This window comes from Sinohyriopsis cumingii, chromosome 15 (assembly GCF_028554795.1).
Source record: "Sinohyriopsis cumingii isolate HCF-2022 chromosome 15, ASM2855479v2, whole genome shotgun sequence".
Lineage (NCBI taxonomy): Eukaryota > Metazoa > Mollusca > Bivalvia > Unionida > Unionidae > Sinohyriopsis > Sinohyriopsis cumingii.
This window is the reverse complement of record NC_142975.1, coordinates 83797692-83813186: the sequence shown is the minus strand read 5'-3', so window position 1 is coordinate 83813186 and position 15495 is coordinate 83797692. Positions and strand designations below refer to the sequence as shown.

The 15495-nt window shown below is 34.5% G+C and overlaps 1 pseudogene; it reads left to right on the top strand.

Annotated features, from left to right (window-relative positions):
• The first annotated feature begins 990 nt into the window (after positions 1-990).
• On the top strand, positions 991-3510 carry LOC149782220 (uncharacterized; annotated as a pseudogene).
• The last annotated feature ends 11985 nt before the right edge of the window (positions 3511-15495 follow it).

Below are 15495 nucleotides of genomic sequence, written 5' to 3'. Positions count from 1 at the left end.
TTTGCATTAGATAGTGCAGAGCACACAACCACATGCATTTTGTATTATATGTAGAAGAATTTCAATTATTGCTCCGCAGTTAGATAAAAGTCTATATACTTTTACTGACACAGTGATATTTATAATTTCGATTTTTAAAGTTCCCGCAAGAGCAACCCTATATGCACAAACACAATTATTCTAGTAACCTAAATCTTTCGTATTCTAGTTTTGCGGGGAAAATAAAGAAGAAAAAAAGGGAAAGCGTCTACAGCAGATGTAGCTCGGCCGACTGTTGACCTGCTCTGGTATATTTTTCATTTGCAACTTTTAATGGACTTGTACTCCTATGAAAAAAGCAGAAGATGGAAAAGTGTCCACCTCCCGTGACAACTAAACAAAAACAAAAAATTATTGGGTAAGTTTCCTTATATCCTTTATTACTACTATGAATTCACCTTAGTCTTGATCCGTCGAAAGATTTAATGTAAACGATATATTGAAGTCGTGTCACAACATTACATTTAAGTAAATTTGCTATCACATTTCCAAAGTCATAACAAGAATACAAATTGCGCTTCTCTATAAGTACTTACCATACACACCAGGTCAATGAGCACCTGATTCTTTATTACCCCATGCCGATTCCTCAGTTGGTAGTTTGAAGCCACACCGTAATCTGATGCAAAATATCATGAATCGGGGTACAATTGTGACAATATATAGGAGCAACAAGGTTTCGTAAAGCATACATACATGTACAGTTTGCATCTATGTCATGGATCTGATGGGTACAGCAAAATCGTCATTACATTATTTCCATTTTAAACTGTACATACTTCCAACAGAAAATAATCTATTTCTTGGCAACCAAAAACCTCTCATCGCCTTTCACCTCTTCTGATGTAAAGATACAAACACCTGACTAACTTGATGAGAGACTCTTCAAAGCTAAAAGAGTGGGTTTGTCTATTTATCAGCTTCATTTATTAAATGTCCATCGAGGGGAAAATGACCAGCAAAAGTTATATGGTTACCGCTAGGACTACGCAGACTTTATCCAAGACACTACCGGACCTAACTCACGCACATACATACAATTTTCCCGACAGTGAGGCGTTTGTATCTTTTGCATCTGAGATGGAAAGAATTAGTATGACTTGGAAAGAACTGTATGTTGGTTCAGGAAACTTTGCAAGAAGTCTCATTGGACTTGGAGTAAAACCAAAAGATAAAGTAGCTATCAGTGGACCAAATTGTCCATCTTGGCTTTTTGCACCATTCGGTGCTATGATAGGTGAAGCAATACCGGCCAATGTTAACTTTGGCTATTCAGATGGAAGTGACGTCATCGCTCTTCTACAGAAGGTGGATAATTTTGCTACGTTTATTTTGCATCCAGGCTTCCATGATAAAAAGTAGAAATTTTTTAAAGCGTTCCTCACTGAATTCGACAGTCATGAAAATATAAAATGTGAGCAGGTGCCCTCACTGAAACACCTTATCTTTATGGCAAAACCGGAAGAGGAAACAGACGTGTTACTAGTGGAGGATCTGGCTAAAATATATTTGTCAACCGACAATCCGTTACCAAACGTGGACTCGGACAATGTCGCATTTCTCTTTCAGACATCCGGTAGCACTGGGCTGTCAAAGTTCGTTGCTCACACCCATCGCTCCTTATCGTACTTCCTCAGTAATGTTTATGGCGAAGGCATCATGGATCTCTACAATGACCGAAGGTTTGGCTGTATTGCTGGCTTTCCTTTTGAAGTAGTTACTGGGATTAAGAGAGTTACTGGATGGTTCACCAAAGAAGACCTCGATCCGTTTGAAGTCATGATTAAAGCCATGCAGAAGGAGGAATGCTCCGTGATCTATATGTTACCACCAACTGTTCAAAGACTACTTAACTCAAAGGTAATATCAACAATAAACATATATAAATGTATAGTTTCCTTCTGCTTTAAAGTCCAATCCTTAAATTCTCTCTCTCCCTCTCTCTCCCTCTCTCTCTCTCTCTCTCTCTCTCTCTCTCAGCCCATTCATCCATCTATAAACGAATAACTAAGCTAACCTTAAGTTACCACACTATCATTACAAACTGATTCATGTGGCTGAAAATCACGAGGCGTTACGTAAAATGGTTTTAGATTCAACTTAAAATTTGAAGGACAACTCTTCCTCTGATACTGTATGTAAACATTTTGTTTTTAAATGCACATTGAAATCAGAAATTGTTGCGACATAGTAATCAATGCGAAACGTGTGACCCAACAATGGTTTTCATTGTCAAAACGTCACATTCTGAGTTTTAAAAAATGGAGGTCGCATTAATTTGGACTAGTACGTGTGCATGCGCACAATATCTCGAATTATGTCCGATACACATTATATTCTTAAGTTTGTATTATAATTGAAAAGGACTTAAAAGTCATGTATTTAACAGTTTCATAACAGAAACGTATTACATTTCTGCGGATTGAATTTTTCTATCGCAGCGTTGATATTAATATTCAGCAGGGTTTATTTGGTTCGAACACATTTATTTCGAACACATTTGATTCGAACAAACGTGGATGGCTCAATCTCAACTTTAAAATTTTATCGAAAGTAATTATATCGAACCTTGTTCTTACAAACAAATGATCACTCTAAGTTTTGGATCCTTTTTGTGTCCTAGCTTATGAGATTCTGCTGTATCAGTCTTGCTATTATACACAAATAGTTATGCACGAAGTTTGATTTATATTTATGTAATTGAAAACAACATATATGATGCTATTCCAGAAAAGCCTTCCTGCTGATTGACCCGTAAAGACAATCGCGTGTAGCAGACAACCAATATCTTTCTACTTTGCTTCAGTAATTGGTTCAGTAAGTGAAACCTATCTGGCTGTCTATGGCGCTACAGAGAGATTCCAATGTTGTCGTAAAGTCGTAAAAATTCCTAACGAATTCAAGGATTTTAACTGCGGCTTACCTGCTAAAGGGATGGAGATAAAAATCGTCGACGATGAAGGTAATATTGCCTTAATCAACACTCGTGGATAGATATATGTCCGAAGTCAGCATAATTTTAAATGTTATGTCAACGATCCAAAAAGAACAAGCAGGGTGAAAACTGTGAGTGGATGGTACAAAACAGATGACATTGGTTACATTGACGAAAATGGGGAAGCTTTTGCTGAAGGACGAAAGAGCGATGTCATTATATCAGGTGGAATTAATGTCATCCCAACAATACTGGAAGCAGTTCTCTCCTCCTTACAAGGAGTCAATGATGCTATAGTCGTTCCAATTCATCATCCAGTCATGTACCAGGTGATTTGTGCATGCGTTATTCCTGAGCCCGGTTCTGAACTGACAGAGGAAAAACTACGCGATCTGTGCGAGAAGTACACGGACAAGTTTCGGTCATTTACAGCAGTTCCTACCCACTCCATCTTGTATGAGAAATTCCCTGAAAGTCGTTCTGGAGAAACGGATAGGAAGAAACATATAATTGAAGCGCATGACAGATTCAAATAAAAATATTATATCAGGACCAGCAAAGTCTGGTGAGGAGTGTCTACATGGACCTTATATTGTTACGACTCTATAGTCTTAAACTCAGTAAGGAAAAGAGTGAAATATATCATAAGTAGTCCTAAAAATTGTATCACAAGTCCAAATGTTTCGAGTATTCGAAATGATTTCCAGAGGTATTTAGAAAGTTTCAGTCTAATCTACTAATGTTTCAATAGCCCTGATGTTTTACCTTAATATAATTGAAAATGTTTTTAAATGAATGAACAGTAATTCCAAAGCATCTGATACATTCTAATGTCTTCTAACTTAGTAATTCCAATGAATAATTGAAATAAATAAATTAAATCTACACATCCGAATTGAACATAACTATTTCACTCCTCTAGAACTGATATCTATTCCAGAGATATTTAATTCGAAGTAAATCATCCCTTACATAAAATAAAACTAAGAATAAATTTCAGAACAAGCATAAATGTTGAATTATCATTTTGAAATCGTATTAACTTTGTCAACGCGGTTTGATGTACTTCAGTAGCTAGCCTATCAACAATTAGGTTAGTTTTAGATTTTCAAAAAGAGCCATGACCTGAATTCATATCTCATCTGTATGTTTACTTCTATCCTGAAAATATGTCATGTGTTTACTAAAATGACCTCAAATAAAGTACAAGCCCAGATATAAAGAAAATTGGTATTTAATATGCTATTTACTAAATGACTATTCCACGCCCCAATTCAAGATTGAATTTGTATAATTATATATCCTTCGTGAAAGATATATTGCAAAAAGTATATAAATATTAATAAAAACCAGTCCACCCTCAAAAAGATATAATTAAAGCAAACAAGTACGTGGAAAATACACAAGGTGTAAATTTATTATCTACTATGTACATACAATTATACATTCCATCAAATAAGTCTTTTAATTTAATATTAACAGAGACATGGTTCATATATATGTGACTGTGATCCATAGGTAGTGTGTAACGATTCTTTCATGAAGATTGTTCTTACTTCACTCTAAAACTGAAGTGCTTCCTTATATTTTCATCTTCGTCTCATGAACGTCTCATTCATTCTCTTATTTATGATTTACTAACCATATTCCACCTCCTACTTCAGACTAACATTAGACTGATATTTTTAAACTTTTTCAATATTGTATAGGCTGGAAATATCAGATATATTTTGGTAAGATCATGTAAATACCATATTTACATTATTTACATTATCAAAATCATAGAAATACGGTATTTATGTTGGTAAAATGATGGAAATAATCGTGCATTTGTAAGCCTTTGAGAAATTTAGAATAGTTCAATGTAGGAAACAAACTATCCTACAGCAAACCATCACGTTTCGTAATATGGTAATGCCCTTGTGCAAATGCAGGAGAATTCGAAGTCGAAATTGAAGTTTCACTCTCAGAAATTCTTTATAATCTAAATTTTATCTCACAACTGCTACACATTACAGATTAATGATTTCTGAGATGAAAACATAGGTCATAGCATGTCCACTTCCATCCTAACAAGTATAAACGCATTTAAGGTGTGATTCGAACCCTTTGATTATGAGCAAAAGGGTTTTAGACGGATGTTAATGGCTATAAATGTAATGATGGACTATGAGTCCTTTTGTGAACACGTGTGTATTAGGATAGCAGTACCTGTGGTTTTGTAGGGGTGGCGGGGATGGTATATTATTAGCATGTGGATATATGTAAACAAAGCTTTCTTGTGTATATGGAAAACAACCAGTCTTTAACATGCAAATTCATCTGTTATCGACCTATTTACAAAATGCCAATTAAAGTTAAAGGGATATAAAGATATCTCTTTTCTGACTTTTGATATGGAGCAGTTTCTACATCCGGGTATTTTAAAGTGACATCTCATTCAGCTGCGGTGTCAGCGCGGTTTTTATCCTTTATCAACATGAATAGACGAATACCTGATGGATTAAATGACTTCCGTCTGATAACGCGCAATTTGAACGCGGAAAGCAATTCAAAAATGCTGCTGAATGTCCATCAAAGGTACGTTTTACCTTTTTTCTCCTTAAGCTTTATACTGTGTATAAGCATTGTAGCCCATGGGACACTTGTCACTCCGTCAAAACAAAGTAGTTACCTGTTTTAAAGACGTTGTAGATTTTACAATTATTTAGACACAGTGTAACTTGGCTTGAAAGAACTTCTCTTAGACGCTATGCTTAATGAGACTTTTCAATTAATGTACATCAATATACGACTGTCACAACAAGAGATATATGTCAGAAAAGTATAAAAGTTTTTTCTCTCGTAGTTTCTGATATACTTTATTGCCATTCAAGAACGAAATTTTACAGTTTTCGAGCACGTGCTATGTAATACCTTTTACTGGCTAGACTATAAATGAACGATGATTTCTGGATTTTAAAAAACGGTCTTATCGCATTCATTATCCCATCATAATACATTATAAGACAACTAACAGCAGAGAGGGTGAACAGACCTTTTGCTCAAACGCCATTTTATTATATTGCTGGCCGTCTTCAAGCGGATCAACCACCGCCTCCGCAACCTCCTCAACGACAACCCGAAGTTCAACCACAACCTCTGCCAAGAGTCAGAACCAAGATAATAGATACATTTAAGCCTGAAGGTATTGCCGATATCGAAAACCCAGACAAAGTAATTGATAGTGCCGCGTTTGGATATCGTGAAAGGGAAAAATATGTAAAACCCGAATACATTAATGCTTTAAGAGCTACCGATTGGATTAAGGAAGTCTATAGTGTCGCTATACTCCGCTAATCCAACCTAACGAAGATTTTTTAAATAATTTTTGAGGTCTTTGAGAATGAATTAGATGAGTATATTAAAGAATAAAAACAAGATAGAAGACAAATAAAAATCAAATGGAGCAGCAACTTAAAAAAGCAGAAGTAAAAGGATCACCTTTAAGATTATGGAAAGAAAAAGCAGATGAAACAATAAGTGAGGAAGAAGGAGCAACCGGAAGTGGCTTTTTAACTCAAATAAGTGATCGTATTACTTGTCCTGACATTATTCTTGCAGATGTTGATCGACTAGAATTCTGACGAAAACGCGCAGGAAATAATTTCCCAGAAATTTTAATGAAATATCTGATATTTGGCGAAGATTATTTATAGGCGGTGTTACGGATCGCAACATTTATCATTCCTTTATTAATGAAATCACTGATGATTATTGAGACTGTTCGTGATGAAGGTATTAGTGCTATTGGTAATATAGGCAATAAAGCATTTTCATCGATCAAAGAAATAGTAGCTCGATTAGTTCGAAGAAAAATACAACCAGTAGTATTACCCAGTACTGAAGTTATGCCTGCAAATGTCAGTAAAATAATAAATCAAGCTGCACATGAAAAAGTATCAGCGTTGGCTGATATAAGAAATAATATGACAACAAGTTTATAAGCGGGAAGTGGTCTTCGTGTTAGACGATGACATGTATAAAATGTTTAAACGTATATCCGATCCAGCATTTGACATGTATGCGCCAGTTCTCAGAGATTAATCCATACGCGAGTATCAGTATTATTATTATTATGGCGCACGACAACCAGATCGAATTCAGTTACAAGTTCAAGATACAAACAAGTATTTCTTACCTGCTGATGCGTTTACTGAAGTAGAAGGGAACTTTTGAAAGCTGATAATACTGAATATAATGCCAATATAATTAATTTCGTTAATTACGGCATAATGGCGTTGTTTGACAATGCCACATACATGATTGATGGCAAAACTATTGAAAATAGTATAAAAAAGACGCCGATGCTGCTACAACATCAATAGGTATAACAAGACAATCTGATGATTATACAAGATCAGCTGGCCCGTCAATGATGTTTACTAAAGACACTTCTGACTTTCCTGACAGCAGACAGTATTATATAGAACAACAAAGAAACTCTGCCAACACCTGTGATGTTGATTCACAGCAGGTAATGACTAACGTTAATGCAAGCATCAACTTAATTAGGTTTTAAAACACGTCGATCGATGTTAAGAGGTAGTAGAAGATCTTGATGCTCGATTCCACTGTCTCACAATTGTTGGTTTTGAAACGTTAAAAAGGTTTTTCGGTGCCAAACATACAATTGTATTTGTAAGAAAGACTACTGACGATGATGCTATTTGGCGAGATGGTGCTTGCGTTAATGCTGGTAAAGTATTACTAACAAAACTTTCCTTGTGTATGCTGGTAATGACTCCAACAATTACCAAAGAACAAAAATTGCTCTCTTTTATGGAATCATTATTATCATGGTTAACAACAACTACAGGCAGTGTTCAAAGTACCGTTAATGGTTTCTCCACGTGGCATATAGATCTCAGCAAGGTCTTTCTGCTTCAATGCATATTTGCACTGTTTATCAAAATACTGAACAAGTAAACTCGCAAGAGGAAAGTCAAATGATATTTGACAAACTTGGAGTTTCTGAAGTTCAACTGAGGATAAATATACATCAAGAACAAGCTGAAGATATATTATTACATTTTGAATTAAATCATGTAGCACGTGCATATTATCGGTTAATAACATTTATGGGACCTGATCAAAATATAAATACTGGTTTGCAAATATCACAACTAATTTTTACAAATCTGTATCAGAGTTATTATTTTACGCTAGAACATCTTGATTTATCTAGACAATCAGTCGAACTCGAATAAATAGCTGTTCCTAATTACAGAGGAGATGCTGCAATACCCAGCGACAAAATCAATGTTACTGGAAGGTGTTGGTGGACGAATGAGAGTTGTTGATACTGTAGTAGAAAACATGTAATTAAATCACTCAGGATATTTATAAATATCATAACATGTTAGTGTCAGTCTGACTAATAGTCAGATCAAAAGCGTCAATCAAGTTCAGCAAAAAGCTGCGGAATAAAAATATCACTTAAAAAAGATCAAATCACAGGTGGTCAGAATAAACTATCCTTGTCAGAACGTCAACTCAGACATTTCAATAGCGCCAAGCAATCAAAAACAGGCTCTTAACTATATTTCCGCTGGTGCGGTTAAAAATGCAATTAAAACAGGTGATATATTTCCACTTTTTTCAGCTTTACCGGTGTTAATAGCCGCTACAGCTCCAACCATTGCATAAAAAGCTGCACTTGGTGTTTTAAGTGGTATTGCTGGACATGCTGGTAAAAAGATAACTGAAAACATAACAGGAGGGAGAATAAAAAAGGGGAAGGGGTATAAGATTACCAGGGACCCCCTATCGATACGGAAAAGTTCTGAGACTTCCAGGAACAATTCGTTAATCCGTCCAATGTCAAATTATGATTTAATTGATGCTGCCAACAAACTGAAAAAATATTTTTATGAGTGATCAATTACCAAAGCATCCAAACAATGTTGAAACGGGAATTATTAATCTTGATAATAGTCCTGGGCCTGTTACTCATTGGGTTACATACGCCTTTTATCCGCGAAGTTCTATTTATTTTGATTCACATGGGCTTCATCCACCAGTAGAATGTTTAAAATACGCCAAAAACATTGCATTTTGGTATTCATTATTGCCAAAACAAACACTAACTGGTCCGAGAATATGTGGTAGTGAAGTAATTAATGTACTCAACGCTATATCAAAATCAATATTACCACCTCTTAAAGTCGTGCATGTCTTACAAATAGCCGTTAATAGTTTAAAACAGATCTTAAAGTACAGTATACTGATTGATATTTACGGAAGACCTTCTTCTATCAGAGACGAGGAAAAAAGATGATATTGATGATGGAACACCAGACTGGAATGTTGTCAGTATTCCAACAGGCAGTTATCAAATCGAACAAATCAATGATGAATTCCAGCGAAGAATAAAATATATTACTGAAACAGAATCCAAAATAGCTAATACAGTTCATTGGCCAACGTTATCATCTGCGATTGAAATATATTCTCCAGATTACGTTGTAGATATTTATCAATCATCAATTAGATCTATTTTAAGTTGGAATGAAATTCCGCCAGGATATCAAGAACCACCAGAACAAAAAATAAATGAATTTCTTACAAATGAGAATTTTTTTTATAAGAACTACACAATATGAGAATGAATATCCGTGGAACAGTAATCGTGATTTACATAGATCCCTTGTATATTTAAAATATGAAAAATCTATGTTGATGAAAATATGATTAAATTAATAAGTGATACAATTAAAGGTGAACATCAGAATGTATTCATGACTCTACGTCAGTGATTTGAAAAATATATTCAAGTGTATCCAAATGACGAAGTAAACAACAAATAATTGAAACAATGCAACATTTAAATCAGGTTGTATCAGAGCTTGATATTACAAATTTAAAAGCTATTCAATATGCACTTAACGCGAGTCTTAGTACTAGAGGAAAAATGACACATGCAAAACCATGTATTTCTCGATCATTACAAAATAAATGAAGAACAATTACCAACATTTGTATTACCAGGATTTAACGACGACGAACAAAAATAAATAATTTAACGATATTAACTTTCCTAAAATATTTGAGTCATGGAGAAAAATAGATCCACTGGCAGAGATGGCGACAGACATATTTCACCAGGAATTGTAAATATAACATTAATCATTGCAGTTAATCTTGTTTGCAATGCAATTGATGGCAGTTATCAAATAGAGTTTGAACAATAAAATCAAATTCAATAAGGATATATTTTATATACTTTTACACCGCAGGTACCTCCTGGATATTTGAATGTACAAGAGCCTATTAATCCATTTTATCTACGATATCATAATTGGTTATTATCAAGAATACATTTAAAACTTACTGACCAATCCGGAAACTTAATTGATTTAAGAAATTAAAATCTGAATATAAATGTATACGTACGATCTTAACGTTTGTTTTTTGATCATGCACAGTGTTTTACAATTAATTATTTAATCAAGAGATATTATAAAGTGTACCAAACATGTGAGAGTTTTCATAGAAGACACAGAGGTACTTACCCTGTACTCCCTTATATAAATAAAACCCTAACCTTAACCAGATATGGTTCAGTCATGACAATGGTTTAGTCAGGGATACCACATAGTGTCATAACAATGGTTCAGTCATGACAGTGGTTCAGTCAGGAATACCACGTAGTGTCATGGCATATAATCTTTATTCTAGGGACGGCAAAATACATATCACCTGAATTATAAGGACGGCACAATACATAAACGGGAGCCGTCTCTACGTTCAACAAATTTGTGCACTGCCCAATAATCAACCCATGGAGAGTGCAAAATATTATATATACCGACGTTTAAAAAAAAAATACCTCAAATTGATGAAATAACCGTTCTATCATGATTAGTTTACTTGACATAAAAAATACCTTACATGTTTCATGACTGACAAAGTGCACTAATATATGTAATTCTGGTACTTTCACCAACAATGAATAGAAATCTCAGAATGAATAAACAATTGTTCTATCAATGATTATTTTAACAATGAGTATAATGACAAAAAAAGTAAATAAATAAATAGTAATATAATATTAGTAGTAACACCCAAGGTAACTACTTAATTACTCTACTGGAGATATCTTAGCTTGACAGCTTTACCTCCCTTCAACAATAATGAAAAGTTAAGTTTGTTTTCATTTTTTGAAAAAGCACATCTGGTAATATTATCTGCGACGCTCTGAACCGAAGGTCTGCACATATCAAACTGTTTGCGACCTGCATTCATTCATTGAAATATTATTTCTTCACCTGTCTCTACATTTGTAGATACAGCTGCTCTGGCGATCTTACTATTATGGCCAGAATTTCCAAATTTACAGTAATTTAAAAAAATATATGTTGAGCTGTCTGTATTTTTAAGGCCATCTTGCACACACAAATGCGTGTTTCCTCTAAGTCAGCACCACTCTTCAAACATGGTGTTGGTCATAAACTCCCTCTCCGTACACTTTGTAAATGATATCTGCAGAATTCGCTTACACAAGGTTTGTCACAGGGAGTTGTAGAGCCAATCATAACCCACAAGCATTTGTTCTTTGTTTGAATCATTGTATATATAATATCTTTTTGAATATATATTTGTCTTAATTATAATATGAACGAATTGACGGAGATTAAAATTAAGCCTTCTAAAAATAAATTTACTCTTTACAGAATATCACTCGACTTACCAATGCGATTAATGACGCTTGATACGATTAATGACGCCTAAAAAGGATTTAGCAAGGATGGTGCATCTCATGTCGATGAGACAATGAACGTCAAACAAGCGGCAACGATTGCAATTATCTCGACGGTCAAAGATATTATTCAGAGTAAATTTTATTGTATTAACAGAAACAAACAATACTTGGATTATCAGAGACAAACGTGACCGTGTCCTTCATAATGAAAAAATTGTCGCATTAAGTAAACATTCCAAACCAGGCATGTTAACCGGTATTCGCAAACTGTATTATGAAAGAGCGTATCATATAGCCGCGGTTATGTATGGAATTTATCTGATAAATGATAAACCCATCTGTCAGAGACGTCGCTGAATTAGGAAAGAAATAAAATTGGTAAAAACAAGAAAAGCAGAGATTTTATACGAATCAAAGCATAAATCGAATGGAGCTTTGATTGAAATTATTGATCATAATGCGCATGGGTAGACTAATGCAGTAACAATATTTCCACGAAATCAAACTGCTAAATTTTACCAAGGAGATATATTTGATTTTATTAACGAAATAAGTAAGAATGATCCTGTATCAGTGTGGTTATTTCAAAGTTCAGATAATGGAAGTTATGCTCTGTTCTTACAACCTAATTGCGTTAATTATCGTTCAAAATCTCTCCATGAAGAAATGAAAACTCATGCGTTTAAATATACCCATGACCCTGACGATATCAGGTCTGAACAATTACTGAGTAATTGTTTAACTGTTCCTTCAGCTGCTGATCATTTTGCTAGAGAGAAAAAGTCGCGGAAACCAACACGGCAGGATTTTCTTCAAGAAATACAACGCAGCTGTGTCGAATATGGCCACGGTGGATTATGGAATACTGAATACGATTATAGAAATTTTATTTCAGTTGATATGATTGCATGTTATCTGGGACCTTTTCATGGTATAGGAGAGTGTTCTGAGTATTTTGAGCGATTTGGACATCCCAAACATGAAATGACCAGAATATCGATAAATGGACCATTACCGGATTTTGATTTGACTGGATTGGCTTGTATCGAGTCATTTAAGTTTGCCAAAAATCTTCATCCCGTTTGTTATGTCAGGCTTGGCAAACATTTTTCAGAACAAATATGAGCACCAACAGTATTATTACCGTATATATTCGATGTAAACATACTAGTATTGTTAACAGTAAGTAAAGCAATTATATCATATCGTCCACAGACTGAAGTTTGGTTACCACAACAAAAGAACTATTCTGATGATGAAAATCCTGATATAACTGATTTTGAGAATAAAATCTCATGATCATAAATGACATTGTACAAGATTGATACTAGATGATTCTGAACTAGATTTTATAATTGCTGATAAAATGAATAGAAATACGTTTATAAGTCGAAGTAATGCTAATTTATCAGACAGAGCCAAAAAAAAAGGTACACTTGTGAGTTATATTGATGGCGAGTCACCGAAATTTATTCATTTAAGATCTTCAGTGCTCGCGTACGTTTCGATAAATCTATTATCAATGATAAATAAAGTTTCTGAGTTTGCTGTCAGAGTCGCTAATGATTCATTTTAAATCAATACAAAATATAGGATTGATAGAAGAACTACATATCGGCACGTATGCATCATGGGGTGAATGGAAAATAAAACAAGAACATATATTCAATTATTCTGAGACCACCGACGTTGAAATTAAAGGTGTTTATTGCCAAAAAGATCAAATATCAAAATTATCATCTGCACCATTGGTAAATTATCCTATAGCTTGACATATAACAGTTTATCTCAATGGATGTTGAGGTAAAACAACTCGGGTGATCGAATTATTCTTGAACAGTTGTTCAGAAATAGTCGTATTAACACCTACACACGGACTAAATGAAATATTAAATAATGCACTTATTTCAATGGAAGGGAGATCAATGAACTCCTGAACGAATGGGCGATAAATATATTCCAAGGATTATTGTTTGGGATGAAATATATACAGTGTCGCAAAAACACTAAAAATATTTCTTCATTGGTTATTGACAAAAAATACTGCTGTGATAATATGTGGCGATCATGGTCAACCACCGCCTTTTGTCGGATTGTCTCCATATGGATGGCTGAGGAGTTTTGTAGATTATTATGAAGAAATAACCGATGAACAAAGAGCACTTGATCCAGAATTAAAATAGTTTAAGAAATTCATCAGACTACAACCGTATAAAGTGAAATAATGCGTGTAATAATTTCAGAAACTCCTATTAATAATTTTTGGAATTTATGGAGACCGAATGATTTGATAGTTGCAAGTAGAAAGATAGTTCGTGATACACTTCAAGAACAACTATTTATATCACACAAAGAACAAGTTTCAAATCTACCCGTACGATTGTGTTATCGACCGGTTGATACGCGACGAAATATCGACGTTGATATACCAGAATCATCAGAAAAACAAAAATCTTGTATTAAATGATATTGTCTTTGTTCCCGTCAATGTTGCTGAGGGCGTTAACCATGGAAAAATTCAATGGAAGCTAGGATACGCACTGACACTTCATTCATCACAAGGATTAACCATCTCTGATACAAATGTTTGGATCGTCGATGATCGTATCGAATAGTGAAATTAATTTATCTCACAGTATCTCGAGTCAGAAAAATATCTCAGCTGCGGAGAATTGCCATAGACTTCACAGAAATTACTGGTAATAGCAATGTTATTAACAATAATATAGTAAGAAAATAATTAGTTATAAACATTTTGAGAAAAAAAATAAATAAGAGCGACATTGATGACGATGCTGAATTTATCATGACATTGAAACAACAGCAAAATAATCATTGTGCGGTCTGTAATACAGTAATGTTGTGGCAGTATTCAAATAATAATCCAATACAATTTTCCGTAGAAAAAATTAATATTAATTTTGGTCAGACACGCGAAAGTGTGATGCTGACATGTCTTGAATGTAATCGGAGTCGAGGTGCTCGTTTACAAAAGTGAATGCGGTGGTAATTGTGTCTTCATGAATTACTTGTAGTTGCTCGCGTACAAATCCACGTTGAGGAGCAGTTGAAAATTTAGTCTGTAGATTGCAGGTCTACCCGTGGATTTTACCACGCTAGAAATTTTATATGTCGTAATACTCCAAATGGGATCAGTCGCTCTTTCTTTTTTACCGCCTTCATGTTCACCGGGTTCATATAAATATCTTACAGTAACATTACCTAACAATGGTTCTTTTGAAAATTCATATCGTTGTATTGGTTTATGTTTGTTTATTTGCAATCGCATTGAGGGGTTTCATGGCAGTTGTTCGAGTAATTTCATTATTCAATGCGTTTATCACACTTGGTAATCTTGAAAATCATTAGCGAGATCTCATACCTTTCTGAAGTATTTCCTTTGCATCTCGATATCCAAGTAACCGCTCAGCAAGTGTTCGATTAAATCGTTCAACAATTGCCTGATCGCGATGAATTGCAGTATGTCCTCGTCTAATTTTGACATTATGTTTTTTCATCAGAGATGATACTGCACGAAGAAATCCTTTGGCAGGATCAACTTGTAATAGTTGTGGCCATCGTAAAGGTCGTCGTTGATAAATTCCCTCACAAGCAGAATAAACTTCAGTTGCTGTTTTAGTTGATAAGGGCTCTGCTTCCTTATATCTACTTGGAACGTCAACGACAATTAACGCGTATTTGTTTGTTAACTGACGTCTTCCAATTTTAATAGTATGATGTGGTAAAAATAAAATATCTCCTTGATGAACTTCATTAG